This window comes from Hippichthys cyanospilos, chromosome 7, assembly GCF_059441005.1.
Source record: "Hippichthys cyanospilos isolate Australia breed blue-spotted pipefish chromosome 7, RoL_Hcya_1.0, whole genome shotgun sequence".
Classification (NCBI taxonomy): Eukaryota; Metazoa; Chordata; class Actinopteri; order Syngnathiformes; family Syngnathidae; genus Hippichthys; species Hippichthys cyanospilos.
Genome location: NC_142375.1, coordinates 6,348,747 through 6,376,731, shown reverse-complemented (window position 1 = coordinate 6,376,731; position 27,985 = coordinate 6,348,747). Strand labels below are relative to the sequence as shown.

General features: G+C 39.9%; 1 long non-coding RNA gene across 1 annotated transcript; it reads left to right on the top strand.

Moving 5' to 3' along the window:
* Positions 1–1,689: 1,689 nt before the first annotated feature.
* Positions 1,690–21,114, top strand: LOC148420821 (uncharacterized). The gene is made up of 4 exons (XR_015866227.1): positions 1,690–1,886; positions 17,657–17,841; positions 18,015–18,075; positions 20,602–21,114. It is a non-coding gene; the product is annotated as an uncharacterized LOC148420821 (long non-coding RNA).
* The last annotated feature ends 6,871 nt before the right edge of the window (positions 21,115–27,985 follow it).

The window sequence follows — 27,985 nt, the reverse complement described above, 5'->3', positions numbered from 1 at the left end:
CACCAATTCAATTGGAAAGGCTCCAACTTGCCTATAATTGTGTTATTTATACAAACTGTATGATTATGGATGACTGCATTGTGTATTTTTTTAAATATACTATAACATTATGTATTTGCAGAATGTATTCACATACACTAACTTTTGACAGGGTAGCCTTTTTGATACCCTTTTTGTAGTGAAGCTCATTAAATGGAGTAGGTGTATCTACTGGCCTCTTAGTGTACAGCTATTCTTGCTTCGTACGTTGCTCTGATCATGACAGGGACCTAACAAGACCTCAAGTGGGGGCTGCACAGTAGTCCAGTGATATGCACTGTTGCCTCACAGCAAAAAGGTGCTAAGGTTCAAGGTTTTAAAGAATATACTGTCCAAGCTTTCTGTGTTGAGTCAGCATGCTATAACTATGCTGTAGCATAGGTTAATTGGAAACTTTAAGCTACAGTTGCAAATATCAGTCATCCCTGGTGTACAGTATGTATCAGCTGTTTGACTGACTGGAATTTTGGCCAGCCAAATGAGATAGGTTACAATTCCATGCCCTGCACAGGATGAGGAAAGATGATCATTGATCATTTGGCGTTTTCTTGTGGTTGTTGTTTTTTAATTATTTTACTGCATATTATTCTTATTATTATGCATATCATTATATGTTCCACAATTCGGCCACTGAGAAAAGGATTTTTTTTTTTTTTGTATTTTATATGTGGATTATTTAAAATTTAATGAATGGTGCAAAATTATCTCCCATTTCTGGAACGACCAAATAGCAAAAAAAAAAAAAAAAAAGCTATGAGGCCATGCTCCCATCAATAATTAGGACACTGAAAGGGAAATTGTATACAATCCTTCATCTCAATTTTGTATTTGCATACAGTATGCACTGCAAACAGTTTTGTGGTGCAGCCAGATTGCACTGTTTTGACAAAAGGGTTTACTGCTATTTACATTCCGAAAATGTAATGCGGTTTACTTATGCAGCTGGACAGCACAAATCAAAGCATTCATTCTCAGGGATCAAATGCAGGCAGGAAAAGAGAGCAAGAAAGAGGGATGGGGATGAGGGGTGGGGGAGAAAATGTTCAAAGCGTTCAAGGTCACTCTTGAGGGTCAATCCCTGTGTCTACTCCATGCCTGCATGAATTCATAACTGCCAATTGACTTTCCAAGGGCTTTCATAGGGAGGTCATTAAATATGCGGTTTAATAATGACTGTCATTATGTTACTATTTTGTTCCCACCGTGCTTTTAGTATAGAAGCGTTTGAATCTGTGTTGTGTAATGATCGGGCTGGTACCTGCTTCCTTTTAGTTCAGTGTTTCCTCTGAAATACAAAATGACAGCCAACCATTTCCTGCAACCACTCACATAAAAGAACACCCAGCACTAGATTTTCCTCTGATTGGATCAAACCTTTGACCTGTATTGCCGGGTGACCTTTACTGATCCCATTGGAGGCTGCAGAAGGGTGGGGCGTTGCCAGCACACCTGGGAAATGCTTCAATGGAGCCATATTCAGTAGCTTGAACCTTGGCTTTTAGATGCTGCCACGTGGGATATCGCATACTCTTCTGTGAATTTAAGCATGCATTTGCTTGCTTTAGCCCATCATCCGTCACCTGCGTTAATTATCATCCACGCTTATCTTAAGTAGTTATAAGGTCTTGTCGACTGTTTCAGGGTACACAGCAAAGTGGTGGGAGTCGAGCACAGCTGACAACAAGGTGGCTCAGCTGGCTCTGCTCAACACTCCCGAGAGGAAAAGAGCTGTTTGAAGAGGACACTCCGGGATGACAAGGAACAGCTGGAGAAGAGGCCTGGCCGAAGACTGCGGACTTCAGTCAAGGCAGTTGATGGTGATAGTCTTGCCAACTTCGATTTGTTCAGTAAGTTCATCATACCCGATTTGCTTTGCATTTGCATTACAGCAGTGCTTATTAACCTTGCTCAGTATCAAACACCAGGCACAAGGGATGTTGTTTAGACAGTTTATATTGTTTAGTTCTCTAGGTAGCCAACTAAGGCCACCTAGCCGGGGTTCTTGCAAACGGGCAGTAAATGTCTCAGTTTTGCCTTATTTGCTATATGTGGCCGGGCTTTTTTTTTTTTTTTTTTTCATCAAAATCGAATGTTTCATAACCCCTTTGCCCAAGCCTCTGGTTTCGTGGTTGCGTGTGACCAACTTCGACGGAGATTTGCGTTACCGCGCTACTTTGTCCCGCCGAAGATGCGGATACCAGTGACGTCAGAGGCGGATGTTCTTTGTGATTGGACACATCAGAGGCAGACGTTCTTTCTAATTGGACAGAATTTGGGACATTACTGCCGTCTCGCGACTTGGCATGCTGTTACACAAATTTGAAACCGCACTATGCGGTTTCATGATCATTTATGTATAATTGATCCATGTATTGTCTATGCATATGTTTGTAAGTCACATATTTTTTATGGTCCCCCCCCCCCCCCCCCCCCCCAAAAAAAAAAAAAAAAAGATACTGAACATACTGAACGAAATTGAATGCTTTTTAACCAATGGGCAACTTTCTAGCAGGACCTTTGCCACTCAGTCTAGCATGACTTTTACAATGAACTCTTTTAATGCCAGCCATTAAAGAAAAAAAAAAAAGGAGAGAGAGAGAGAGAGAGAGAAAGAGAGAACCTGCTGTATTCCCCCTACCTTAATAATCTAATAAGAGCGAAACCTTTTCTCTGCCCATTTCCACAAATAAAAAACTCCTCAACAGAGTTTCCTTTGAGGCTATTTCACGTCAACGGAGCTCAAAGTGTTCCAAAATCATTCGGCCAGGTTTGGTCTTAAGCGACAGAACAGTGTGTGTGTTTGATAGGCACTTCTTTTGGAATTGAATTTAGCTCTTTGGTCATTTGGTTTGTGGGCCTAGGATGAGACAACATGGAGGAGAAAACGGGTATCCCCAATTCACTTAAGTTACTCCTAAATTGATATGCTTTTTATCAGACAGCAGCAATAGCAATATTTAATGCAGTTATATTGGCACTAAAATGCTGAATAACATGAGCCAATACACCACAGAAATGGATCATTTGGCCCACCCTGGGTTGTGACACATTATAGTGCTGTAAATGTTTCCATTAACATTATCTTACTCATGGACAACAACTCGGGACTATTAGTGTCTGTTGGCTGATTTTCTGTCGGTCATTTTAATGACGTCACCACTGTCAGCCTAATTCATAACTGTGAAATAATCTGTATGAAGTTTAAAATGCCGCCTTTTTTTTTTACAGGCTCCGTAGATAACATCAGTTCTTTTCTTTTCTTTTTTTTGCGTGAATGCAATTTTATTCTAAACCTGTCGACAAATGTAGTTAACAAATGACGATGGAGGCAGTGCAGCTCACTGAGTGACTTTGGAATTTTGCGTTTCCCCCAACAGGTTTGATTTATTTTCTGTCTGTCTGTCATCACATAGCTCCTTCGCCAAATTGAACTTTCTCTCTTCTTATTATCTCATTTGCTATTTCTAACTGCCACTAAGCTGTTTGGAGATACTGTGCAAACCTCATTCCTAGAATGCCCACAGAAATGCTCAGTACTCCAGTGTCAGCGTTTCTTAATATCGGCTGCTACAAACTCTTCTCAAAACACACACACATACACACACATAGTCCAAAGGAGAAATGGGAATGTGAGGTGAAATCTGCTAAATCAGCCAACTCTGGAATGTATTTTCATTAGACAAGTTTGTTTGAGGGGATTGGTTGCTGAAGGAGAAAGGGAGGTTACTCCAAGGTATTAGAAACTGTGACTGCAGTGCTGCTGTGGTAATTTGATTTGAGGGCAGTAGAGAAGTTTATCAGCTCACTGAGGACGGTCGCAGCTCCAGTTAAAAATCTGTGCCCCTGCTTGCGTGTGCATGTGTGTCTCACCTCCACCCAAACCATCATATGCCTTGATCTCATCTGATCCAGCCCACACATCTGTTCTTTTGTTTTTGTTTTTTAATCGTGTCAGTCTCCAGAAGAGCTAATCACAAAATCATGAAAAGAATTCTAGGAAGACTAATGAGAATGGGTAAAACTGGAGAAACATTCATTTTCCACTTAGCAAAATGTTCTTCTTTATTTGACGCATCTAGTGTTTCAGGACGATTCAGCATGTTGAATTGGGTCGGTGCCATTGGAAAATCTTCCCTCTGAGTGGCTGGTTAACTAGCGAATCAGTGCGCAAGACGAGATTAGAACCGGAAGTGACAGTGGTGGAGAAAACAAGCGGGGCGAAAGTTGAAAGCTTTATAATGCGTGCCTTCATAACGACAGCGTAATTTATCTTGTTTTTTTAAACATCTCAAATTTGGTGCTGGATGTAATGGCTACTTGGCATGGAAATCTCACAATTCGATTCTCATTTTGGGGTCTCCGATTCCATTCAGAATCGTTTTTCGATTCAGAATTGATTGGACTCATTTAATTAGAAATGAATTCTGCTTCAATCTGTAGAAGAGCAAAAAATTATCTTACTACATGGATCATCTTTGCAAGACAGAATAACAAAGGGAGACTGTGTATTTTTTTTGTTTTGCGTTTATTACATTTTGATTTGTAAGGAGCATGCCTTTTTCCACAAAAATAGCATGTGGACAACTGCTATTTTTTAGGCTAACTATAAACTCATTCACTTTTATAATATTAAATAAGATGAAAAAAAAAGTAGAACAAGACACATTGTCATTTCACAGAAAATTGCAGTACTAAAATACATGAAAAACACTATTCCTGTCATTGTTGATATATTTACCATGAAGATGGCAGAAATTTTTGTCACGGCTACAACGTAATTTCGACCCACGCCACAATCGGGCAAAGCCACTTTAAATGATTACACAATCACAAGATCTGTGATAGTTATGGGCCATTCCTCAACAGCAAAATAAAACTGTATTGTCCTCGCTGAGACGAGTGTAAACTTAGTCCGAGCTAGAGAGCGAGTTAAACTCTGAAGTGATGTCACGAAATGTTCTAATTTGTTGCTTTCAATACAAATCTTGGCATCAACATCAGCAGAGTGAAACTAAAAATGAAGAAGGTAACTCAAATCAGCCATGTTTTTCAACAGCACACATTCATAGCAGGTATAAAAGAGGAAATTTAATTCACGGTTGCCTTCAACTAACATCATACAACACTTTAGCTTAACAATCAATCAAACAATATTATACGTACAGGTATTGCCCCTGCAGGAGTTTAATTCGCGTCTTGCTGTACAAGCAAGTTCTCTTCCCTGGTCCCTAACTGTGTGACATCCATGCTCGCAAGCTCACCACATTTCCTGTTTACACAGCTTGCGGCAAAATAAAAGCAGCGCTTCAAAACAAGACTTGGCTAAAACAAATGAAGTGGAAGGTGCTTGAAAGGCAGAAAGAAACATTTCAATTCACTGCCGTGGGAAAGCGACAAGACTGCTTTCAAGCATCAAAAACTTGACAATCTCGACGGACTGCGTGATGATGTCTTGGCACTGTGCGAAGTACTGAAGCCGACAGGAAGCGTATTGATTTCTGTTTTATTTTTAATATCGATTTAATGACCTTCATTTTTTCTTTTTTGCCAACACCTAATGGCTACCTCGACAGAAGAGCAGAAGGAGATCCATCGTGAGTGAAATTGTAACCAGTCTGTTTATTTGCGTATAAATAAAGTTGCAGACCTGGCGTCAAGCGTCCCACAATGCATTGCAAAAAATGTTTAACACACGATTGAAACAGAGTATGGCCGCCTATGGCATGTAGGACTACATTAAACGCATGTGTGAAAGGTACGTTGTAGTTGGTGTCACCGCAGTGCAATTTGCTAGATAGTAGGCAGATGTTGCAAGGGGCCATGGCGGCCCATCGTAGGCTCGGTGTGCAGAATAGTCTAAATACAGATGCGATGTTGCGCCTACTGCCCCCCTGACCATGCACCGGAGGCAAAGTGGGTGAAGTGTCTTGCCCAAGCACACATGACTCTGACAGGGCAAGATTCAAACCCTTGGGTTACCGGACAACCCGCTCTATTGCCTGAGCGACGGCCGCCGACACTCAAAGGGCCCTATTCTCATTTGTGCTCGAATGTATGTATGCAAAAATAACCATGCACGGGCAGAATTAATGGAAATGCATTTTGCCCGTCTTCTGGAAGTTTCCACCCTCTCATATATAACGTATACAGGCCTACCTGAGCATAGTCATTCAGCTCATGTTATTAATATATTTTCGAAATCCAGCCATCATGCCATTATACAATCTCATTTTAGGTAGCATTGATAGCCATGCTGTCCAGTGCAGTTCATAACATTTGCACACTTTACCATCACTGTGTGCACATGTGCGTATGTGTGTGTGTGTGCGTGTAGGCGTGTGTGTAGGTGCGTGCGTGTAGTTTAACATTCTGCTTGGAACACGGCAATGTTCCAGCAGAGAAGGGGAGGTTCACATCTGCATGTTGCAAACTAATAAAAACACTGTGAGTAGATTTGACCCGTTCACAATTGCACAGAATGGCATTTTTTTTCTCCCCAATCGGGTAGTGCTAGCTCATGAAGAGTCCATCATTTAGAATGAATTCCTTAAAACTTATTCCTCGAGATGCAACCAAATTTTGCCGGTTCACAATTTGATAATAATTTTGTGCACACATTATCATCTTTTTTCCAAAGGATAAACATTCCTACACAGTAATTAGTGAGTGAGGCTGAAAGACACTTTCCTTATGCATACACCAGCAAGCATAGGGGCAAATAACGTTTAACGCTAACAGTAGGTGGTGGCAAACAGAAGAGGGGTCAGATGTTGGAAACAATCTTGAGCAGGTGGGATTTGAAAGGACTTTCAAAGGAGGTCTGTGTGGGAGTCAGATGTCAAGGGGCAGGAAGTTCCAGAGGGCTTCTCCGAGTTTGAGAGGTTGCAAAGAACCTTCTAGGTAATGAGGAGAATCTTGAAGCTAATGATCAGCAGTGTTGGGCAAGTTACTTCAAAACTGCAATGCATTATTTATTACTTATTACCGTCATTTCAAAGCAATGAGTTACATTACAATATTACTTTTATTGAAATGTAATGTATTACACTAATATTGCATTACTTTTATATTACTCCAACCACCATACCTGGAAATATGGATTTGCCATTCTAGCTGTAGCTCATTACTCTCATTGCACATCCTGTGAAAGGTTGGCTTAAATCTAAAACCAGTACAAATTATTTCATCTGGATTGTAAACCTTTGACGACAAGAAAAATAATACTTTTTTTTGTACTTGAATCATTTTATTAGCTTCACAGCATAGTGATGCATTGTTTAGGCTGTAGACAAAAACAGTTAGTGCACAATTTCACAATTTCAATGTTAATATTCAAATTCAAGTTCAGTGTTAAATAGAAAATAGATGGTTTTGGTGGGGCTAACGTTAGCAGTTAGCCTACATTGTTGCTAAGGTATTTAACATTCGTTTGTACGCTTCATATTGATACACATTGACCAGAACTATTTATAGACTATTATGAATAGCCATCGTACGATCAAAATTAGCATTAGCTTACCTTCTTGCTGACAAGTTTGGAAATGCTGGTGATTCCACTGCGGAAAGCAGCAGCATATCTACTAACGGATCTTCTAATGTCTTTTTTTTTTTTTTTGCTAACTCACGTTACTATGGCCCCGCTCTAAATGGTTTGGCAAAGAACTGGTCCTATTTGGCAAAGTGGACAGCTCCACAGATGTCGTGCACTAAGTGCAGCTAACTATTATCTTCTTCTTATGTTAATCTCAGATGAACTGAAAGTAATGGGCGTTTGTCAGTCTTGTGTACGTATTGTCTATACTAAACCTGTCGTCTCTCCTGCCGCATTTATTTCTGCTGTACTAATAACAACAAGAAAACATTTTGCCCCAGACTTTTCTGCTTATCTCTTATCTCGCGGTGTTTTTGGTTTTTTTTTTTTTTTTTTTGGGGGGGGGGGGGGCAACACCACTGTAGGCTAAAAATGCATTATAATGCATTGTGTTACTCTGATTTGTAAGAAGTTTTTGTGTGTACTACAGTACAGCAAGAAATATTGCATTACAGTAATTACATTACTTGTGTAAGACATTACTCCAAACACTGATGATGAGTTAATCGAAGTGGGCAGTTTACTTACTTAATCTAGCATTTATTGACAGTTAAAAACTCATGTTTGGAGTTCTCGTATGACTTTGAAATGATAACTATTGAGTATGGCAGAAGACCATTGATGGTGCAGTAGTAAATTGGCTTGACTTGACTGCAGGCAGCGTGGGCTCAGTTCAAACTGAGTAATGGTGTGAATGTGAGTGTACTGTAAATGCTTGCTCATCTCTATAAGACTGACTGCTGATCAGTACCGGCCTTTGGCCAAAATCAACTGGAATAGGTAACAGCACCCTGTGACCCTGAGCTGAACAAGCCATATCAAAAATAGATGAGTGGAAGCGCTCGAACAGAAATATAGGAGCATGGTAGGGTCATGGGTAGGGTCTCTCACTTTTACATGTTCACTGTGTGCTAGTTTGAGCTTTCTCCAGTTACCCTGGCTTTGTTTCATGAAGAAAAATATGTGTATCCGGTCCAAGGACTTAGAGTGTTTTCGCTAACACATGTGCTTTAAGTCCTTTTCTCATAAAAATTTGGCTAGCATTAATTATCAACAAAACAAATCTCTTTTAGGGCAACTTGGAGATAATATTTTGCCCATGTAATGCCCATTTTTCATAGTCAAAGTCATCACTATCAATACCAATGGAAATTGACCACATAATGGTGATTTTTGGCTAATGGGCTTGGGAATGGTAGAACAATGGTAAACAAATGGACCCAAAAAAATGGAGTGTACCCGGAGCTTGGCAGTCATGGGCACGCATAGGAGCAAAGAAAAGTGAGTCATAAACTTGAGGAGGACTATCCCTTGCACGGGATTAGCCAGTGTCAAAATCCAAGGCTATGTGGCATCATGTTGCCAGATATGAAGGGAAGGGGGTGCAAAAGACCAGCAGGAGCCCCACATGATGCGGATGGAGCAGATAGTGATAAATTGTTTGGCATGTGGAAGAAAAAAAAAAAAAAAAACAGAGCCAACTGACAGAAAGAAAGAAAATATAACTCGGAAAGGATCATGGCACAGTCGTTTATTTTTTGTTGCCAACAACACAGGGAAGCAGGTTGCACACATTTATGTATGCGAGGCAAGAACAAAAAGTTTTTTGTGTGTTTTTTCACAGATTTTTAAAGTCTTGGGTTAAATCAGTGCTTCTCAAATAGTGGGGCGGGGCCACCTAAGGGGGTGCGAGGAGATGCTAGGGGGAGTGCAGATGACCGCAGGAAAAAGGCTTTGTTTTCTTTGTTTTGTTCTTTTTTTACCATGATGCACATGGTTATTTTTTTCTGTTTTAGACTAATCTGTAACCTGTATAAACGTTGTAAAAAGTCATGAACAGTTGTTGAAAGTTGATTTATATACATTTCTTTTCTTTTGTTAATGTTAAAAAGGATACAGGTTTAGATATACTTATACAATGTTTATAGATAAAAATCTTTTTTATAGTCAGCGCATGTAGTGAATAGGGTGCGAAAATCTTTTCTCTCCTAGGTTTGGCTTCCAAAATATAATTCAAAAGCACTGGTTTGAATAAATAAAAGTAGAAAAATCATGAAGGTAATCAATTTTCAAATCCTAATAAAGTGAGCTGCTATAGAATCACATAGAATAGAATAGAAAAATCACACTCGTCATTGATCATCCAAAAAGTGGCGGCTTCTTTAGAAAACACGTTGGTGAATTCAACATTATTTTTGAAAAATGGCGCAAAATAATTAACGAATGAAGCGTTTGGTCTGTGGACGTATGTCTGTATTCTTTTTCTCCCTTCTCTTTGCCACTTTCCTTGTCACCTTGACGTGTAGCAAAGTGGTGGATGATATTTAGGGACTGGGTTAGCGTAAAAAGGTAAGGATGAAGGAGAGTCGGGGGAAAATGAGAAAGATGAGACAAGCATAAAACGAGTAGACAACTAAGAGAGATGGGATGTGGGTGTTTTGCTTTTTATTGGTGTTTCTTGCATTAAACTCCTACAGTAGCTGTGCATAGCTGATAGCGTTGCAATTGGCGCATGAACACACGTTAGAGACGCAAACACACACTTCCTCTTGCTTTGCTTGCTCTATGTGGCAATCACCATGGTAACAAAATGCACAGAACACAATCGGGTGGGATATTTTTAAGTTTCAAAGACATGGAAACAACAACGGGGACAACAAAGGGAGGAAGAGAACTAAAGATCAAGAGAGACGAGAGAGCAAGAGAGAATAAGACTCACATCAATGTAAGTGCAAGCAGATGGAAATCTGATCATGCATGTGCGCGTATGTGTATGTGTGTGTCTCCAAGGTCACAGCCTAGAACTGTCTGTACAGAAAACAGAAAGTCATAGTGAGGTATGGATTATTGACAAAAAGAATTGCCAAAATTGGCTTTTAAATGTATATATATATATATATATATATATATATATATATATATATATATATATATATATATATATATGGGTTTTCAGGACTGATACTGATTAGTAGTAGTAGTAGTAGGCCAATAATATTTGGAGGAGATATTCATTTGCTTTAAAAGTGTAAAAAAAAAAAGGGCGTGAAAAATGCAAAAACTGAACTTCAGTGAAATGCCGAAAGCTGGTTTATTGAACCACACAAATCGAAAATAATAGCTCGTTGTCCACACGTAAATAAATTCTGGAAGGTATGTGTTGCGGAAAACCTGTTCCTCGTGGACTTTTTTTCAATGTCGGACGGTTTTGTTTTTAACTTCAGCCAAATTATAGATTGCACAGCATGTTTTTTTTTTATTTTTACCTCCGAGACATAGATTTGCTTTCGTGGAAAGTCTCCTGTTGTGGGAAAATTTATGGCTGCAAGCAGTGATTTTGTTTTTGAGTTCTACTACAGTACCTTAGGAAAAAATATTGACCCAAAACATTTGGGAAGTGTTGAACCATCACTAGAAAGTAACTTTCAATAGCAGAGAAGGACAACATCTGAGATGTTGTGGAGCATTAAAAAAAAAAAAAAAAATCTGGCTTAATTCTTCGAGGATGAAAATTGAGTTACAGTGGACCCTCGGGTTAGGTCCCTGTCTTAAGTTTTTTTCACGTTTTGGTGTGGAAAAGTTTTTCGTCCCCTCCTTAAGCCATTTATCCTGCTTTTTGATTAACATGAACAACTGTCATTAACTGTGGGATTGGTTGTGTTTTGTTTTGCCTCCCTCGAGGTATTTTTAGGTAATAGCTCTTATTTTCTGTTGGCGTCAGACTACCTCCGTTGCAACGCGTCACTACAATGCTGGTCTGCTATAGGCCGGCGTCTCGACTCCCTAAGATACTGGTCTACTATTGGTCAGCGTGATGGGGTCACAAAGATGCTGGTCTGCTATTGGTTGGCTCACGCAGTCACAAAGATGGCTGCCTAGAGACTTGATCTCGTATGAAAGTGCTGTCTATATCGTATTTATTATGCATTTTAGTGCTTAATTCAAACTTATCCATGAGTCCCAAGATTGTTGGTGATGTTAAAGAGAGAAGTAAGAAGATGATTTATTTGGAAACAAAGCTGGAGATAATCAAGAAATACGAAGAAAACTTAGCTAACCTACCCGAGGCTACCCTTACTAGGGAATATGGCCATAACAAGCGACACTCAAATGTAAGAAAATCCTTTATATATTTATTTATTTATGATGTTCTTTAATTGTATTCATGTATATTATTTATAAGTAGCACTTACAATACTATTTTGATACCAATTTTTATTATGTATATAAAGCTTTTATGTTTTTACCTGGGGTTTTACACGCATTAGCTAATTAACATTGGTTTGTATTGACCGCCATACGGCGAATTCGCGTTACGATCCCAACCGCGGAACAGATTAATCTCGTAAACCGGGGCACCACTGTATTAATATATTCTAATTCTACACCTAATTACCTTTACATTGACATATAATACTCAGAGGTACCTAAAAAATGGACAATGTTAAAGCATTTTCAATGTTGCCAAGTTGAAATCTCTAGTTTTGAAAATAACATGTTTAAATTTTGGCACAATCATCTTTCAGTGGTGCTCACTGCCTACTAATCCCTTATCTTTATACACTTCAACTGAAATTTGAACCTTTTGGCTGCTGGAAAATAAAAGTCAAGACCTAAAGGAGGTTGTTTTAGAAACACCAAAAAGAACGTATCTGTCAAAAAGTCTTATTTTTTCTCCAAACTAATCTCCATGACAAACACACACACACACACACACACACATACACACACACACAGGCCGCAACAGGCCTCTTTTTTTTAGTTTATTTATTTTTGGCAAATAACTGCAGATGTGCTGCAGAGTGAGCTAAGTGTATTTTTTATCATAACAATATGTCTAAAATGATAATTTGATGATCTATATGTTATTATGCAGGGTTAGATTACCACCTCCAGTATAGTCTTCCAAGCCTTTCCATTTATCACTTAATTTCTGTCACCTGGTTTCCTCTGCAGTATAGTGATACTACCAAATCTATTTACGCATGTCATGGATTACCAAATGTGTACTTGGCAGCCTATTTCAATGAAGATATGTGTGTGTGTGTGTGTGTGTGTGTGTGTGGGGGGGGGGGGGGGGGGGGTCCCACTAAGACCCCCCTCTAAGATTTTCCCTACACATATCACATCTTAATGGGTTGGTAGGTGGACATATGTAAACATATGGGCCTGTTTAGAAATATGCAAGTACAGCACACAGTACAGTAAGTCTCATATCTAGTTTGTGTGGCTGCTGAGTTGTTTAATTTTTTGTATTCTTATTTATTGATTTTTTTTAATTGTTCACATTTGATGAAATTTGAACATGACCTGAAAATCGTTCAAATCTGTGGAAGTTTGACATTTCAGTTGATGAAACTGGCCCAACCCAAAATGCCTGTCCCATTAGACTTGCAATTCACTCCCTGAGGCATCGTCCGCCAAAGTTTAATTTGGATTATTCGCTGTGTTCCGATGACATGTTGATCTGCAAAAAGGTAAGGCCATTTATAAGTATTTCAGAGTCAAGTAAAGCCATTTCAGTATGCCACACAGCTGTCCATGTGTCTGGCTTCTGTTCGGTGTCATGCTGAAGGATCACATCATGTTGTTTTTGGCTTTTCTTTGTCCATTTATATAAATCATTTGTGAAATGACGTTTGAGACGCTGAACTTGGGGTCGGTATATTTATACTGTATGTATAAAATGAAACAAGAATAGGAAAACTCTCACAAGGGCCTCTTACAACAAAGGACAATGACAAGTGACTTAGATTTGTAGGACAATGTTGAGACTCCTTTATATTCAATTGTTCGCTTGGAGGTCTCTTGAGAATGCAGCAAAAATGACCATGAAAGAGAAATTATGGTGGCAAATACAAGGAGAGGCTCAAAGAGACAAAACAATGGAATCTCGTCCTCGGTGATCAATGCGTGTGCTACCGTCTGTTGTTATTCTTTGTCCTCAAGGACGAAGGGAGACTGGAAAAGACTAAAACATTGGTGTATGAAGTTCTGAGCCCACCAGAAAGATGCCTGACAGGCTGTTATGTTGGCTGCTTGCATACTTTTCCTAGTTTGGAAGTGTGAGCGGTTACTTTCATTAGTTGATTTACTCTACAGTTGGAGAGTAAAATGGAAGGTGAGAGCAGAATCTATAAATTGTGGTACACACTTTCGCCTTCGAACACAAATGTTTTGGGTTTGAATGTTGGCCGAAGCCCTTTGTTTATTACCCTGATGCTTGTGTCGCTTATATCCTGTCATTGACTGGCAGCCCGTCTTTTGTACATTCCATATTTCACCAGTCAGCTAGGACAGGATCCTCCTCACCTGTAACCCTGAACAAAGAACAAAGAAATACATATGGTTGGAGAGAAATATTATAGAGCCCATTGGCAAGTGACTGTGTGTGTGGCCTGGATGTTTTCCAACAATGTCAGATTTATTTCTGCAAAGATTATTTTGTGCATTATTGGATGCATTTTATGTGAATTTGTTAATAAATAAAGGTGTTCATGTAATTTTAATGCAATTACACTGTATACGCTTACTGACAACACTGTGACATTCTCAACCATATAAAAAATACATCTTTTAACATTTGTGTTGTGAAATTGTTGAACACACACTCACTCTCACAAACACACACACGCACACACACACAATCAGAAGCTGGGTTTCCATGGAGCCTTGTATTCCGATTACAGTGAAACCGAACAACCATTTGGAATGAAAATGTTCCACATAATCCCTTCAATTGGAATTAAAACACCAAATCTGTTTTGGCTGGCATCCGAAAATTTCCTTGGCAATATAGGGGTGCGTGGTGTATTCCTTTTAGACAGTCCAAATGAGAAATACTGTATATATAAATAGTTCATTTGAAGTAGCCTAGCTGCGTCCAGTCTCAACAGACCAGAATAGATTTGGTCAAAATGTGATCAGAAACGTTTGCACATTTTTTAGTGATTCTCAAATGAAGCTTTTGTGGGCAATTTGTGACGATTTGGGGCAGATTTCTCTGAAAATGGCGTCATTTTGGGAAGCTTCTTTCCCAGCTAGTGACCTCTGTTGACAGAACCAAGCACTGCAGTTGATTTGTAAAAACACTTCCTTTTGAATTGGTCTTGATGCATATGAACACTAAAGTGGAATCCACTTATCAGATAAAGATTAAGTAATTACAAATAAAGACTTTCATATTATTTGTTGTTTACTTATTTATTGTTGTGGTTATGTAGTAGTTAATCTCTTGATAACATTGTTATGGACTAATGTATAATTAATATGAATGATTTTCAAATAATATACGTATTTGGTGTCACAGCCCATTAGCTTGCAAGCTACGATCATAAGCCTGTCAGTCCAATTTCATTAAAGAAAAAAAAAAAAAAAAAAGAATGTTGGACATTAACGGTGCAAACAATCAGCTGTTGATCATGCTAAACCTGAGGAGCGTTCCAACATTTTTAACAAAAGGTTGTAACATCATAGGATAATTCTACAGCTTGCAAACTAATGATCTGTGACTCCAAATCTATATATTGTTTGAAAATCATTAATATAAATTATAAATCGGTCTGTCATGATGTTTAAGAGATTAACTGCCACATAAATACGACAATAAATAAATAAACAATATTTCATAAAAATATCTGTATTTGTAATCAATTAATCTCTTGTTCATAATGGTCTTCCACTTTACCGTTTGTGTGTGCATCAAGACCATTTCAAAGATAAGTGGTTTTCCAAATTAACTGCAGTGCTTGATTCTGCCAACAGAGGTAACTACTAACTGATTTAGAAGCTTCCTAAAAAGATGCAATTTTACAAGAAATTTGCCCCAAATGGCCCAAAAAAGCTTCATTTGTACATCTCTAAAAATGCACATTAATTCGCCATAACACTGAAGCCTGACACGCTATCAAAAGCTCATATACGTATGGCGTTATATTTGTGCCACAATTACGCACGCGCGGAAAAAAAATTTGAGCGTTGAAAATAAAACTGCGTGAGCGAAAATAGATTTTGAGCGCGGAAAAAAAGTTCTTGAAAAGAAGTTTCTCGCTCAAAATTCCTTTTTGCTCGCTCGCAATAGCATTCTCGCGCTCAACATCTCGCTCTCGCTCACTCGAGTCGTCCTCTGCGCTCGCTCAGTTCTGCTCACGCGTTACGTTTGTGCCACAAAACCAGCCAATCAGAGCTTGTAAAAGCACATTGATTGACAGCTTGGTATCCAATGAGATTGCTTGTTGTGTTCACCCGGAACGAGCAAACGAGAGTGCGTCACATCGACATGGGCGGGAGGGGTGGGCTTATATTATTAAAGTACAAAAACTAACAAGGTATTTCTGTCAAATGATACAATACAGTAATAATAATAATATTAAAAGTAATTCTCCAGCCCAAGTCCGTGTTGACGCACTCTCGTTTGCCCTTTTCGGAACACAGGGCAAACGAGAGTGCGTCAACGGATAGCGTACAAGCAATCTCATTGGATACTAAGCTGTGTCAATCAAAGTGCTTTTACAAGCTCTGATTGGCTGGTTTTGTGGCACAAACGTAACGCGTGAGCAGAACTGAGCGAGCGCAGAGGACGACTCGAGCGAGCGAGAGCTCAATGTTGAGCAAACGCGATGTTGAGCGAGGGAGAGAGGAGTATCGCGAGCGAGAGCGAGATGTTGAGCGAGAGAGGGCTATCCCGAGCGAGCAAAAAGGAATTTTGAGCGAGCAATTTCTTTTTCTGTGTTCAAACTCCATCGGCGAGCGCTCAAACTCTTATCATTACGCGCTCAATAGTTTTTTTCTTGCTCTCAAAATCTGTTTTCGCTCGCTGAGTTTGATTTTCTCTGCTCAATTGTTTTTTCCGCGCGTGCGTAATTGTGGCACAAATATAACGCCATATATATATACGCACCATTCTCTGTTTGACTAATGGCGGTACGAATGACTCGCAGATCGCCTCACTTTGCCTGGAAGTTTGGTGTGATGTCATATCGATCTGGATATTCAATCCAAAGGATCAGATCCACGAATGCAAAGGGTCAGATTCATAAATCCAAAAGAGAGATTCATCAAGTGAAGTGAGCACATGAAGTCGTGTATCGCAAGGTCATAGTTATGCAAATGACATTTGTATTCCAAAGACCTTGCACTCACTAGTTTTCAATTCGTGAACTCAACACAATTTAGAGTCATACTCGTACGAAACCTATTCAAACTCAACACAATTTAGTTGTACTCATACAAATTGCTAAACACACAATCATCTTTTTGACAGCGATCTAACTCCAAGTGTAAACTTGACTATTTACTCTGGGACCAAATGTAGTCTTGTTGGAATAAAATGTATTTTAAAATATAACAATGTGTGGGTAAAATAGATACTGAACTGACTCAAAGGCCAATCCGTCCGTCCGTCCATCCATCCATCCATTTTCTACCATGTTTATTTTCATGAGTGTCGAAAGTGAACTGATCCCTACCTTATTTGTGAAGTCCACCCCAGGATTTGTCGCCAGCCAATCTCAGACATATATGGGTCGAAAAGAAAAAAAAACATATATACAAACTCACATTCACATCAAATGAGTTTATGGCATCTTATGTGGATCTTACGACTACATAAAGTAAGAAGACATTGAGAAAATTCACACAAGCACGGGAAGAACATGCAAACACTTCAAAGCCCCTGAACTAAACCTTGAGGTGGATGTGCTTAACACTGCCATAGTGCCGCCCTAAATAAGTGCATCTTGGCAAAAATTAAAGCCTGAAAAAGTGTCATAGCAAACATTCAAAACCCCTTCACAGCAATGATCACATCCTGTTAGTCAGCTTCAACCTCGTCCAGCCTCGCCACTATCCTGAATCAAATCATCAAACGGCACCCCCTCTTCACTGCTCTCTTTTTACACAGGCAGGAAAGACCTTGATGTTTCTCCAATAATTGGCAGTGAGGTTGACTTTTATTCCTCCTCCCCCTCCCTCTTTTTTCTGTTTATCTTTTTTTTTTTTTTTTTTTTGCTCTTCCTCTTCCTTTAGAGATGAATAGTTGGTCTAGGATCAAAGGCAGATCCCAACCGGCCACTGTGGCCACCACAAAAGGGGTGTTGGGTGCTGGCATGGGGCCAGGTGCTGCACATGGTCACATAACCAGGGACAAGACATGCAGATGGGGCCAACAGAGCCCTTGTCGTCTCCGCCCCCCACACGCCTGTATACAAGAGGTCAGTGGCTAAATTACCCAAGCGTGCGCTTCCTGTAAAATGATCTAGTCACAAAATCCTCTTTGTTTCCATCTGCTTGCTCTTCTTGTTTGTTTCTCTACCCCTCTGACTGACTTGTCTTTGTTTCTACAACTCACATACTCTTCCTCTGTGTTTTTACATTTTCTTTGCAGCTCAGATGTGGGCCTCTCAAAGACCCCGCCAGCATGCACAGCAACAACAAAAGAGGCTGAGGTAAAAGTTCTTGTCCCCAATGACAACTAACTGCAGTTCAGTTAAACAGCCCTTGTTTGCATAAAATATGGCTCTCGCGCCAGAAATTAAATAGAGGCGAACGGGAGTGGTGTGTTGATAAATCAATAATGATTCAGCCTATATTTTTAGACGAATGCCAAAACGACCAACAGACAGTTTTATTGAATCTTGAGCACTATTGCCCATAACTAAATCCATGCTACTTGGACATACTATAAATACTGTCTTTGCATTTGCATTAATCAACGTTGAATTTGTAATTTATAGTCTGCACTCTCCACAATTCTCTCTTTTTTTTTTTATTTTAAAGAAAAATTAGATATTCAAGCACAAAAAATATGACATACCCATGACAAGATTTTAAAAAACACTCAAGACTGGGTTTACGCTGCAGGGCCGATTGCCCATTTAGAATCCAATATTAATGGGATTAAACGGGGGGTGGGGGGGGTTAAAGTGTGTGTGTGTGCGTGTGTTTGTGTGTGCGTGCTGCATGGTGAGGACCAAATCCCAGGTGTAACTGTCTTTGAGGGGACCAGTTGTGTGGACCCCATAAGTTCCGACATCATTTTGAGGGTCAAGACTCGATTTTAGAGTACAGGTTTGAATCGGATTTTGGTTGAGCTCAGGGTAAGGGTTAGGGTTAGGCAATGTGTTGTGATAGTGTAGGTTATAGATAGGGCTAGGAAATGCATGATGTCAATGTAATGTCCCCACCGTAATCGAAAAATGTCCTTTTGTGTGCCCCTGTCCTCACTGAAAAGAGTCTTGCCGCCTTTTGCAAACTGGTAAGATGCTCGAAAGCCACAGCACAGGAACAAGCTGCCACCTCTTCTCCTTACCTTATTCACAGCTTGCTTTGCAATTAATTCAAATCCTGTTTTTGATTTGCGCACCATCAGGTTTGTCAATGGTATCTCTGAAGAGAGAGCAAATATACTTTTTGATACTACTGTAGTACCTTAAAGGATAACTTCAGTTTACATTGATTTGAACAAAGGCAAATGCCTTACCATTTGATTTGTACAAAATGTCGTTTTGAAAAGACATCACATACTGTATAAATTAAAACCGTGACAGGGTTCCATGGTGCTAGACTGGTTAGAACGTCTACCTCACAGTTCAGAGGTCCCAGGTTCAATCCCAGCTCACCCTGGTCCCTCTGCGTGGAGCTTGCATATTAAAAAGGATACAGGTTGGGTGGGTCTTCTCCAGGGACTCTGATCTCCTCCCACATTCCAAAAAACATGCATGGTTTAAGTGTGATTGTGAGCATGAATTTTTGTTTGTCTCTTTGTTTGTCTTTTGTGTGCCCAGCGAACTGCTGGCAACCAGTTCAGGTTGTTTTCCGCCTACTGCCCTGGGACGACTGGGATAGGCACCAGCAAGCCAGCAACCCTAGCTAAAATAAATGGATGGGTGGATGAATGAATATTGTGATGTAGAAAACCAGTTATAATGAGATTCTTTTCATAAAATTTGTTGTAGGCTATATCACAAGAAACCTATAGGCTAAAGAGCTCCAACTGGACATTTGTCATGATACCCGATTATAAGAATATGGTGGTAGTTTTGAGAGAGTTTGACTTTTTGATGTTTGCTGGTTTGAACGAAGGGATGGAAGGAGAGCTGAAAAAAAATTAGAACGAACCATTTCATAATAGTCTACCTAACTTATCTTTAATGTCCCTCTTAAGAAAAATCATTATTTATCTCTGAAGATGATTTCTACAACAATGTTGTACTGAATTGATAAAATGTAGCACTAAGTTTTTTTTTTTTTTTTAGTTTTACTACATATCTATAACCTCTTGTTCTCTGTTCAGTTAATGGTCTTCCACGCCTACACTGCCAGTTGTGTTACGTGTCTCTTAACATGTATCTTATTGTTGAAGGGTAAATGTATTACCTACAGTGTGCTCAATCGGAAAAAAAAAACCAACCAAACAAACAAACAAAAAAAAACAGATCTCTTCCCAGCGTGATGTGTGCCCTCATTAGCAACTCAACTTTCAACCTTCTGCTATGTATCGCTTTTGATTGCCTGGAAATGCACTCGTCAGCGCAGCACCATAAACTCTACGTAGGTTAGATGCTGCATAGGTCAATGAGTTGTCAGTGTAAAGCACTTTGAGTACCTAAGGTAGAAAAGCTATTTAAGTCTAAGTACATTCACCATTTACATCTACAATAATCTCACCTTTAGCGGTTTAGAGGTCAATAAAGCAAACTAGATAAAACATTACAATAGTTTAATGTGACCATAGTGGAAAAAGCAGTTACCCCCAGCTCAGATAATGGCCCGTTTAACACTGATACTGCACTAATTAAAGCATGAGAAATAACTGTTCAGCTCCTGAACACAAGTAGGGTCAACTGCTTGACTGTGTAGCTTTAGAGCAAACTTTTTCCAGTTAAATGGCGCGGTATTATGAGCACTGGAGGTTAATGTTGTTTTTCTGTAATAATGAACATTATTTTCACTTTTATGTGCTCCTCCTACAGAGAAAATAGGCCTGATCTCCCCCTTTGTGGTTGCTCCAGCTGCTTACTTCCACCACCCACACAACACATTTTCTCAGGCAACAATGTTCCTCCTAAGTTTACAAACAATATGCCCAAAGCAGTTAGCAGTGGCCCTGCTTTCCGTTTCCTGGCTGGAGTTGAAATAAAATGGTAATTTTGACTTGAGGAGGATTTCAAAGGGATGGCCTGTACTTTTCATCTTGTTGCATACCACGAGCTCGCCGACACATACACGTTGGGAATTGAGACAAAAAGAGAGAGAGAAAGAGAGATAGAGGCGAGAAAGGTGCTGCATTTTAAGTTTTTTTTTTAATGTTCTCCACTCATCCCCCACCCTTTAAGCATCTTCCCGCAAAAGAAAAAAGAAAAATGAAGCAGAGCGAAGATCTTTATCCCAGATGGACAGGACTTATATAAACATCCACCCACGACTCGGGGAATATTTGATGTGTCATCATCTGAAGATTGTTTCCTGGTATTTAAATAGATCATTTACTTATTCAAGTCCCAACATTTTTCTTCAAAGAACCGAGAGGCTGTTGTGTGGGATGACAAGAAATGTCTTCTCGCCCCTGTATTAGTTTGCAATAACAAATCCAAGAGGCCAATCTATTATCTATTTTTCAGAGGAGTGCTTGTCATTTGCAATACTTGCAGATTCGTGGAAATTTGTCGACTAAATATGTCTTGAAAAATTCTATATCTAATCAATGATGTATTCGTGACGAGGTTAGTGCTTTTGGTGATATTGAATCACAAAAAAAAACAAAAAACAAATTCAATCATTTCTGAATTGTTCATTGCTTCGGAATTCAGCTCATGATTCAGCCCTGGTCTTCATATTCATTCTGTAATATCTTTATATATCCATGGTCAATGTGTTTACAGAGCATAGTACTTTGGGAGTAATTTGCGAGAGACCGACCTTTACTTTGACTGGTGCATGTAATTAAACTGGTGCATGGTCCCCGAGCTTTGATATTGATGAGTTTACCAAATGTTGCAAATGGTTATAATACTAGGAATGGTAAATGGACGTGCATATTCAGCGCTTTTCAGTAGGTTGGCACGTCGTCAGTACTAAAGGACTGTCAGTGAAGTTCTTTTAAGGTAGAGTTTTTTTTAATTCCCTAATGAAAGACATTTTTTTATTCAATTCAACCTCAGCAATACTTTGATTTACTTGTAGTGTTTGTGACAGATAAAATTTAGACAACTCTAGACAAATTTCATGAAACCGTCTTCTATAGTTGTAGGGCAGGTAGCGAGAAATGAGAACTGACACTTACCAATTGAATGTCATGTAAAGCATGATAATGCCATCCAGTGGACATGATTTTTAACTCTTGTCCCTTGCATTTCTGAAATCTGGGATAATCAACATGATGGAGTATTGCAGCCTAGGGTTAAACCCCTTAGCTGGCTTTGTTTTCGTGTTACACTTGTATTAATTACTGTGTTGTGTGTCAATTACAGTGTAAACTTAGAACCACAGACATGGTTTTAAACTTAAGTGCTAAAACAGGAGTGCAAACAGAAGCAGTCCAGCGCCTGATGAATGACGGACCAAACAAAAAATAAAGTCAAATGTCGCCCTTTAGTAATAGCCGAAGGTTGGGCAAAAATATACCGACGGCGTGACGAATCTCCGATTAAAATTTTGTTTGGCCTGAAAGAATGACGGACCGACGATGGAGTAAAGGGGGCTCTGACGAATGTTGGACCGGCAAAAAAATGTAAGTTGCCCACCTCTGGGTTTTTCTATTTTAGGTACTCAAAGCACTTTACAGGAACCACTCATTTACTTATTGACGACACAGAGCTTTGTGAGAAACTGAGGGCTCAAGGACACTTCAACATGGTCACATAGGTCAAGTGAATCGTACACACAGATGCTTGGATGGGAAACGACCACTCTACCCATCAGCCACGCTACCTCCACATTTGTGAAAAGCTTTGATTTCAAATAAAAATCTCTGCTAATATAGCGACTAGCTATGGGGAAATGAAGTCAGGAAAGGCAGCGGCTCACACGCGTCATCCATCAATTATCTTGAACTCTTATCTTCTCAAGGGTCGATGGGGCGCTGGAGCCGATCCCAGCTGTCTTGAGCAGTGGGCAGAATACACGCTTGAACTGAGTGCCAACCAAACAAAGGGCTAAAACATCCATTCACAATTCTCCCACAAACACTCCTAAGGGCAATTTGGAGTGTCCAGTATAACTACCATGCATGTTTTTGGGGATGTGGAAGATTACCTGGAGAAAGCCCACGCAGCAGGGCCGGACCTAGAATCAAAACCTTAACTGCGGCACTGTGAGATGGATGTGCTAACCACTCTTTGACCACTCCACCCTCCATGCATTATGACAAGCAAATTACAGTGGGCCCCCAGTTTATGAGATTAATCCATTCTGTGGTTGGGATCGTAACGCGATTTCCCGGTAAAGCGGGCAATCCAAACCTATGTTAATTAGCTAATGTATGTAAAACCCCAGGTAAAAACATAAAAACTGTATATACATATTAAAAATTGGTAACAAGTGACCAGCTTGTTTTGGCCAGATTCCCTGGTGGAGGTTGCCTAGCCTAGCCTTCGTATTTTTTTATTATCTCCAGCTATGTTTCCATACTAATCATATTCTTACTTCTCTCTTTAAAGGGACAGTGTGCAAGATTTAGACAGATTTTCATTATGAACAGTTCTGCATGTGCTCATTTACCATTGTCCATACCTATAACAAACATGGCCGCCTCTGGAGAAGTGTCACCCCCCATGTAATATAATTTCATGATAACCAGACCCATGATTATATTTAAAACTTACTGTTGTGTCACGGGGGAGTACGGCGGTTGAGGAGGCCGGCATGGTTGCAGAGGAGGAGGACCCAAAAGCAGGGGAGCGTCGGGACAGGGGGTTGATTAAATCCATTTATTTATAAACGAACGGGAACAAAAGCGAGAAAAACAGGACGGCAAAAAACTCGAACTAAGGGCGCAGGCAGGCTGGCAAAACAGAAAGCAAAACACTATGGACAGGCTGGCAGGAAAACACGGAGCTGAGGGACTCGGGGCAAGACGGGACTACGAGACAACAATACGATAGAGACAATATGACATGACGTGACAGAGACAATGTTCCGACGCGGGCTGTAACGAAAACCAGGTTTAAATACATACAGCTCTAATCAAACAAACACACGGCAGCTGGGCAGGGACAACAGGCAAAGGGAGCGGATTGGAGGACACGAGGGGCGGGTAACACGGACAGGTGGACTACATCAAAACTAAACGCAGAAAGACGCAACCGGAGCGGGAACAGGAACTATATACGGAAACAAAGGAACAGAACCCCTCAAAATAAACCCACAACCCAAAATCCATGACACTGTTGGTCAGTAAGAACACATTCATTTGCAAGTTTTTGAAATTTACGATCATTTCTAAATCTTAAACACTGTCCCTTTAACATTACTAGCAATCTTAGGCCCATGGCTAACCAAATAAGTTTGAATTCAGCACTAGAACAATAAATACAATATTGTAAGCACTTACACGTGATAGACTTTAGCATATCACCATCTTTTTGACTCCATGATGCCAACCAATAGCAGACCACCATCTTAGTGACCCCGTAAGGCCAACTAATAGTAAACCAGTATGATAGGGAGTTGAGACGCCGACCAATAGCAGACCAGCATTGTAGTGATGTAAGCAGTGACGCGTGTAGTGACGTATGAGCGCTTTGGTTAGACTTGAAAAGCAGCAGAGCAGCCAGCCTTGAGACGGATTGGCAATCAGTTACTAAACAGCATTAACAAAATAGACATCATCTGTTGTAAAAATGATGGTACAGTCGGCCCCCGGGCATGGTCCGCGGAGTTTTTTGTCCCCCACTTACGCACAGACCGTTCGCCTTATGAGCAATCTGACATGCCGGCCATTGTATTTGTTCATATATTTTCGCCTTGCCACGTCATCAAAATCAGTAGTTAAAGCTTGTCACGGCAGCGAAGAATGATATTGCTCTTACAATGTCACAGTGATGGTGCCAGTCACGGTGTCAGTCACGGTCTCACTCACGGAGATGCTATTGGCCGGCGTCACGTCAATCACAGAAATGCCGATATGCTATTGGCCGAACGCCTTTATCTAGCTTGATGGCACAGCTGGTCGGGACGGAAGGAAGGAGAGAAAATGAGTCAAAAACGGAAGGAAGGAATGTTGTGAAAATTTTGCAAACTTTATCTTTTAGACATGGCTTCTAAAATTGTAAGTGGCGGTAAAGGAAGAAGTAAGAGGATGATGACAATAGAAACCAAGCAGGACATAATAAAAAAATACGAAGGAGGCGCGTGCATAGTTAACCTTGCTCGTGAGTATGGACGGAACCGCTCGGCAATCTTTCCTTGCCGGGGGACAGACCTCGCTTGACAACAAAATGGAGAGGCTTCTTCTATTATGGATTAAAGAGAAGGAAATCGCCGGTGATATGTTTTAGTTTGAGAAAAGTTCTTGTTTAAGAAAATAAATAAATAAATTCTGCGGGTTTGTTTTCTGCTCACCTCCGTCTCCACTCAGCTCAAGTCACGTCGCCCCAGAGGAAAATGTCATTTATCCTTAGTTTATCCATGCTTGTTATATTAACTGTACAGTAGATTATAGTACTAATTTTAAATGTGTGTAAATTAGTGATGGTTTTAACTATGAATTCGCCACGCGTTGCCAGTCAATGTGTACGTACAATTGACCTCGCTTTGCTACATTAACGAAAGCATCTGCTCATGCATGACACGGTAACGCTGATATGCTATTGCCGGCGTCACATCAATCACAGAAATGCCGATATGCTATTGGCTGAACGCCTTTATCTAGCTTGATGGCACAGCTGGTCGGGATGGAAGGAAGGAGAGAAAATGAGTCAAAAACAGAAGGAAGGAATGTTGTTAAGACTTTGCAAACTTTATCTGTTACACATGGCTTCTAAAATTGCTAGTGGCGGTAAAGGAAGAAGTAAGAGGATGATGACAATAGAAACCAAGCAGGAGATAATAAAAAAAAAAAAAAATACGAAGGAGGCGCACGCATGGCTCGTGAGTATGGCCGTAACCGCTCTGCAATCTTCTAAGGGCAAGACTTTCATTGCCGGGGGACGGACCCCGATCGACAACAAAATTGAGAGGCTTCTTCTATTATGGATTAAAGAGAAGGAAATCGCCGGTGATATGTTCTAATTTTGAGAAAAGTTCCCGTTTAAGAAAATAAATCAATAAATTCTGCGGGTTGGTCTCTGCTCCTCTCCGCCTCCACCCAGCTCAAGTCACGTCGCCCCAAAGGTAAATGTCATTTTTCCTTTGTATATTTATGTTAGTTAATTTAACTGTACAGTAGATTATGTTACTCATTTTTAATATGTGTATAAAGTGGTAATGTTTTTACCTAAGGTTTTTGCACGCGTTGCACGCATTCACGAATTAACATAGGTTTGGATTGCCCGTCATAAGAGCAGTTCGAGTTACGAGCGTAGCCGCTGAACGGATTAAGTTCGTAACACGGGGGCCCACTGTACATCAACAGTGATTATCTTGGTAAGTGCATGTTTTGTCTGTTATCATGTCCTCATTATGCATATTTATTAGGGGAATTTATTTTAACCAGGTAGGCCAGTTGAGAACAGTTTTTCATTTACAAACATGACCTGGCCAAAGCTATTGAAAACTCCCCGCTAATAGGGGACATAACCATTAATTACATGAAATATAACACCCTCATTCTCAAGCCACGCTGATAACCCGAAGGAAGACATTGTTCTTAAAGCAAGATCCATGTAAAGGACAGACAGGACTGAAGCTGTCAAATTGTCACCACTTGGTGGTGTGTTGGCTCCAGTGGTAGGGAAGTAAGTTGGTGAGGTCTGGGAAAACCAAACTCATTGTGAGGTTCTGCTGGAAATACTTTCCTCAATCTTTTGTCATAAATGACCTTTGACAATGTACCAGTGTGCTGCATGAATATTGTGTAGCATGTTATAATACATAATCAATTCTGGATATCAAAATAGTGATTACCGTACTGTGTGTTCTCCTTTCCCAGTCTGGATGATCACATTTGATCTTCTGTATGATGTAAAAATAATCGAACGGACGGGCAATACATGTGTTGTCAGTGCGTGTGTGTGTTTGCGGGGGGGGGGGGCTGTTTTAGCTGTCTCATGGAGTATTCATAGAGGAAGATGAGGAAAGATTGAGTTCATTTGCAGACAGTTGATGTGCTCTGGATCAATCAGAAGCTTAGGAGGGCAAATAAGGAATACTGAGGAATACTGAAAAATATCCTATATTTTTATTCCAACGCTATTCGTCTTACACTGGCACTGTGTTGCCACGACTCTTAATAGACACTCACACAGCCATTCAAACTGCTTTTTCTCACTATGGATTGGTGCAGGGGATGCTACTGTAATATTGTAATTTTTATATTAAAAAGTGAAAATACCACAAAAAAATTTCCATTGTTTTATTGCCCTGCACCTTCAAATCTGAATTATGCCAAAGTCTTATCCAGAAAAAAACCTATAAAGTGCTTTGTAATATAAGGCTTTAAAATCCTACTCATTCCTCCGGGCAACAAAAAGATGTACTCACTCATTAGATTATCGAACAAATTTAATGAGAAATGTTATCAACATTTTGCCAATGGTTATAATATACAGTGCAATATTATGCAATCATATGTATGTTTATGGATAACTGCAAAGTTGAAAATAGCATGATATACACGCTTTAAATGCGATGGACAGTTAAAATGCTATTGTCGCGGATGATTTCAGTATTCCAAGTGAACCATAAGTGTTAATAAAAAAAATAATAATAAAAATGCCAAATGTCATCATTTTTTTTCATGCCGTGTAACTATCTCACATCAAAAAAAGGCCAAGCAAATTCCTTCCCACTCATCTACCGCGTCGTCATTTGATGTTTTGAGAAAAGACGCTGAAAGTCGACCACTGGACCAGGCCAAACAAGGGCGCTGATTGCAACTCTCAATTAGTGGGGTGACATCTCAGCACCTAACATCTGAGAGTCATTCCACATTAAGAGAGTCTGCTTGGGCGGATAAAGTAATTAGACTTAGCGGGGCCCTTTCATCTGCGCTGACAGAGAAGGCTTCTGGATCTTGTCACTGTACTCTCTGTTATTGTGACAATAGCGCCACTGTGTCCTCAATGGCTTTAAGGCTGTTCCGTTGTGAAGAATGTTTCTGTTGTACCGTTTTAATACATTGTTTAAATTGTATTCTTTTCATTGTATTTTCAAATGTTTTTCGTTATATTATTAATGTGATATGTTTTTCACATTTTC